We start from the raw sequence: 5967 nt of genomic DNA, 5'->3' as shown, positions 1-5967 counted from the left end.
TAACCATTACTCTTGGACCAGTATGCTTCCCTGGTTGTACCGAATGCACCTGAGTAATTAATTCATGTAGAATGTTTGCAGATGCTGGCTACAGAGCACACAGGAAATACCTTCACTGTCTTCAGGACTTTCCCATGAATCTACATCTCATCTCTCACTAAGTGTATCTCCAACACACCCCCCAAAAAGTGAGTGATGAGGCCAAATTATTCTAAAATTTTCCTCCAGTTCCGAGATTTGATGGGTCCCGGGATGAAGGTGTTTGTGTGGCAGGGAGGGTGTTCATGTGATAAAAGCAAAGTTGTGCGTTTGCTTCAAAAGTAACAGAGGCACAATTGTCCTCAGCCTGAAGTCCTAAACTGGGGGCAGAGAAAAGGTTCTCTGAAAAGAAAGCATCAAATACATCGGAGAGACAGGGATGTTTATGACGTGGAAATCCCAAGCACATAAAGAAAGAAATCAGGTCATTTTCAGGGGTGGCTGAACAAAGGGGCTGTTGTTATTGCTGCTGCTGTGTTATTGTTGCCCTCTTGGATACAATTTAAACCAAATTAGATAGATAGATAGATAGATAGATAGATAGATAGATAGATAGATAGATAGATAGATTGATGGATAAAAGCACTGGAGTTTTCTTTTTTAATCACTTTCTCACTACTTAACAAAAACAAAGTAAATTTAAGACATTATAAGTCTTCTGAAACCCAGTGATGACATCTATAACTCAAGTGTAATTCTTATGGGTCCAATGAGAAAGAAGTGCTTCCTGATGTCATGAGTTCCCAGAATAGAAACTGGAGGGGCAGAGCTACAGTTTCCTCTTGGAACACATCTAGATGGGGCAAACTGAGGTTTAAATAGTATAGAACTTAGACAGATCTGAGACAAGACCCAAACGTAAGTTTTTTTAGCTCTTTTTCATTCTCACTCACAACACTTATAAACCACAACACACACACACACACACACACACACACACACACACACACACACACACACACACTGTAAGTAGTATGAGTTCTTGGGCAAGGATGCATCATGAAACGAAGTCCTATCATTCATAAAAAGGCTAAGGCTCAGCTAAGAAACATCTCAAGTACACAGCCATGAGAACAACTCCCTGCAATAAAAACAATTCTTGCAACTTAATCTAACCCCGGCTGCAGTGAACTTCCTGTGAGAGGCTGACTGGGGTAGAAGGGTTAAGTCCGTGAAGAAACTCATTTTTCAGCTACTGGCTCTGGAATCCTGGGTAATTACTGGGGCTTACTCCAGACCACACCTTAGATAAACCTGTAATGCTGGAGTTTTCTACATTTTCTTTGCTACAAGCTGCGGCTTGCCTCTTTCATGCATTTGCCCTGTGTTTCCAAGCTGATTTTCCAATGGCCGCTTTATCCTCAGTGCCCAGCCAATTAGCCAGGGTCTGTTGACTTGGCTTCAAATCTTGATGGTATTTGCATGAGACGATCATGCCAGATACATGAAAACTGACGGTGGGGGGAGGGGGTGGACTAATTCAAGTAAAAGTTATGATTTAGTTTTTCTTGTTTTTAGGCTGTGTTTGGGGCCACAGTTTTAGACCCACTTGACTTCTTAAATGTGCATTGAATTCTCCTAAATATATGAAATACCATTCTGTGCTCTGTAGAACAGCATGATCCAGGGACAGGCATAGAATATGTGAGGTTGATTCTCCATCCTGGTACACTGTGGAAAATGGAATAGTAACAAGAGCTCTTCATTAGGCCACTTTAATCAAGAAACGGTTGTGTTTTTAGTTTCTAGTTAGCAACTAAAAACTTACTTCTTGAGGTGGCATGGTCCTTTGGGGGCAGGAGGAGAAAACCCACGTGATATCAGGTTGATTGACAGGGACATGCCTTGACTCTTTGGAAAGAAAGCTGTTTTCTGGTCTTCCCTCCACCTCCCTCATCCCACCACTGTAGTCATCATAGACCTCAGTGAAAGCAAAGTGAACCACAGACTAAGAGAAACGCCTTCAAGCACTTCTGGAGTCTTGTGGGCTCAGCTAAAATGCAAGTCCTACCTGCCTCTAGTGGTAGGTGACAGGGCAGATAATCTGAAGCGACTGGTCAAACACTTGAAAGGAGGCAACAGATGGGGGTTACTACTCAGGCCAATGAGACTCAAGTGTCTCATGGTGGCTCTGGAGAGCTGTCAATGTCAATAGCCCCCAACACTTCTCACGCACGTACAAGTAGAATTACTAACTCAAGCATTATGTGCCTGGGAAGACAGGAATGAGACATGGAGAAAAAAGCCACTTCAGCCAGAAAGCTTGAAGAAGGGAACCCGTAGAGGAAGAAAAATGCATTTATTAGCTTCTTTAAATTTCAAAAGTAAGGCAATAATAAATATTTTTCAAAAAAACGTAAATTTTTTAAGGGCTGAAGAGATGGCTCAGCAGTTAAGAGCACTTGATGTTCTTATAGAGGATCAGGTTCCATTCCCAGTACCTACATAGTGGTTCACAACCATCTACAACTCCAGTTCCGGGGATCTGATACCTTCTACTAGCCTCAAGGGGACCAGGTATGTATGTGGTGTCCTTACATCGTGTATGTATGTACATGGTGTACTTACACACATGCAGGAAAATAATCATACACATCAAAAAGCAAAATCAATATTTTTAAACACATGTATAGTTTTTAAAATGAATGAAACTCCCATCCTGAGACTGGCCAGTGTTAATAGCCTGAGGCATGCTTCCACTACCTAAACTGTAGCAATGGAAATACACAAAGAATAGCGGAAGCAGAGGACCGAGGTGGGAGGGAATGGGATGAAAATCAAGACAAGGAATGTAGGAGGCCCCCTGCTGTTGTGCCCTCAACCTGCTCTATCATGATGAGTTTGCTAAATTCCAAGCTCCCACAACAAAGTTCTGTCTTCCCTTGGCCAGAGTCATGGCCCTGCTTGTCCTGGCACAGCTCATGAGATCCACTTGAACCTCACGTTTTCCTATAAACTGTTGTTTCCTCTGCCCCATCCCAAGCACACTCATCCGCTGCTGCCTCCCTGAGGATAGGAAAATAGAGAATGGGACAGAGGAAAGACCGGTGCTCTGCTGTGGGTCTCTGAGAAGATGGTTTGGGGGACATCGGGGTTCTTTGGGTCAACCTAACACCTTGGATCCCCAACCCTGCAAACTTTCCTGTTCCCCGACACCAGGCTGTCTACAGAGTCAGACTCAGCGGCTGCTCATTGAGCATACAAGCCAGACATGGCTGCAGGTATTGCAGCCCCTGCTGGGGACTTTCACTGTTGACGATGCCACTGGGGACTTTCACTGTTGACGATGCCACTGGATCCTAAGGGACAACTTAATGATGTTGTTCTTTGAGTTGGAGTTCTCCAAAATCATTAGTGGTGAGTTGCAACTTGGACCAATGTTACCCTGGGCTGGCATCTTCTTGCCTTCCCAACACACACACACACACACACACACAGACACACACACACACACACACACACACACACACACGAATTTGGACAGTCTACCCGTTTTTAGTGACGTCTGCTCACAGATCCATCCAGAGAAGGCCTGACCTGATAAAATGCCACTTGAGAAATCACCCCACCTGTCGAGCCTTGGGATGCCACAGAAAGGCAAGGTTTACACAGTACATCGGTCTAGCGCAGAGACAGGATAATAGCCAGAGCTGTAGAGAGATAACCACATGCTAGAAGACCTAGGATGGATGTGTCAGCCTGGAGAGAGCATTCCAGGCACAGATGATGTTGACTTTGGGGGACACAAAGGATGACAGGACCCCAGAAATTACACACACACACACACACACACACACACACACACACACACACACATGCCCCCTACCCACCCCACCCCACCCCCGTGACTTTTGTGGCTGGAGCTTGGACAATTCTTACTGACATGCATCCAGGGACAGCCTGGCAAGCTCTGGACAGGGATGAGGATTGTCTTCATATTAAGTGGAATTCAAAGGAAAGAAGTCATTCCACAGTGATGTGTGTGGACAATAAGTCATTTCTGGTATTTTTATTTCATCTAAGAAAACAATGGCATTCTTCAAACTAACTTTTGGACACTTGTTACATCAGGCTGTACTATTGGGGGCCACTAGTGGAAATGGAGTACTGAGTGCCGACTAAGGTCCTTGACCTCTGATTCACTTCTTTGGCCTTTCCACCAACCTCCTGCACAGGTGAGTAGGCTAAACTTGTACGGCTGGTAGACCTATACTTCATATATACACAGTCTGGAATCGAAACTTACGAACATTTTAATTAGCTACTTGCCTTTCCTCTCTCAGTTAATCGAGACATATGGAGTTATGACATGAAATTGCCACCAAGAGCTGCCCTTGGTATTGAAAAGCTGCCAGTTCTGCCTGCCCACAGACAACTCTGACATCTGGAAGTATGCATAGGTACAGCTAAATGGCACTTAATGCAGAGGGACTCAAAGATATGATAGAATTGCCAAAGACAGGGAGCCAAGTGAGGAGTCTGGTCACTAGAAGGCCAGGCCAAGGGATGTTCTTAGGAGCATCTTGCAGATCTGGTCCTTAGCACCTGGGGCTACAGTGTGTCCTTGTACACTAAGCTGTCTTTGATGATCCTGGGTAAAGAAGTCAACATGTGAGCTTGCCAAAATGTGCAGCCAGGATGGCCCATGCCCTGCTGTGTGCATGCAGACACCATTCCTCTTCAAATATTTATCTGGGCTTAGATTCCAGAAAGAGGCATTCCTTCCCCATTCCTTTCTCTGTCTAGAAGTTTATCTGAGGACTTCCTGGTCTTCTGCTGAAAGAATTATTCCTCAGATGCCTCTAAATAGGTACTATAAAGTTGAATTGTCACACCAACTGTGTCCTATTGAGTGTCCTCCACCCGATGTTCTGGAAGCCTTTCTAAAACATATAAATAGTGAAATATTCCATTTATGTCTTTGATTTCTCAGCAAGAGAATAATCAGGAATCAATCTTTTGTCCCTTAAGATTAAATTCTTTTTTAAAAGTTGTCTCCTAGTAGGAATGTTGTGACTCACAGTGTGAGAGAACCAGAGCCACGTGGAACTTGGGAAAATTACTCAATAATGAATAACTCCTGATAACGAAGAATTGACACATGCAGGAGCTTTGGGAATAAAATAAAAAATGGCCCATTAGCGAGGAACACGACTGGATCCCACTGTCCAGACAGGAAAAACGCAGTGTGCGTGGTCCAGCACTCACAAACCTGTGCATTTAATATTTGCAGTCTACGATGAAGTTATCACCATTCCCAGTGCCTGAGGAGGATTATTGATGTGTCAAGGTTCACCGCCAAGTAGCTGTCAGGTAAGTGTGTACATCAGGTTTTCTACTCAAATTTTAGCATGCTTTTCACTGCACTGTGGTATCTCTCAGACATGAATATTACATATTCCACTGACTGCTTTAGAAATGAGATTTAGTTTAAGTCTGAGACTTCCCATAATCCCTCTCCTGACAGGTTCCTGAGCTTGGCGCAATAAAGAGAAGATAAATTTTCTAATAAAGGCAGCTGCCTCAGCCTTTTCCAAAAACAAAGTGGCATATGTGTAGAAAAAATAAAAATTGAGAAAACTATCAAAGAAAAATCTCTGAATTGTCTTAAGATCTAAAAGAATGGGACATTATGAGTGGCTGCTTAGACTCCAAAACCAAACTCCCAGAAAGATAGCTTGGATGAAGTGCATTATTTCCAGAGTCCTAATACAAAAAATGTTAAAGAGATTCTATCCTTTGGGGAGTGGGGGGAGAGAGAAAGAGAGACATGCTCTTGAAATAAATAAATGACGAAACCACAGCAATGAGTGTTGACCATACCATGTTGGCTTAGCAGTTATGGTTTGTTAAAAACTGAAAGGTGAGTGCAGAAACAGGAGCTCATAAATTCATAAATCAGTAGGAGGTAACAACACAGTCAAGAGT

The sequence above is a fragment of the Peromyscus eremicus genome, chromosome 6 (assembly GCF_949786415.1).
Source record: "Peromyscus eremicus chromosome 6, PerEre_H2_v1, whole genome shotgun sequence".
NCBI classification, from domain to species: Eukaryota; Metazoa; Chordata; class Mammalia; order Rodentia; family Cricetidae; genus Peromyscus; species Peromyscus eremicus.
Note: the sequence above shows the minus strand (reverse complement) of the source record.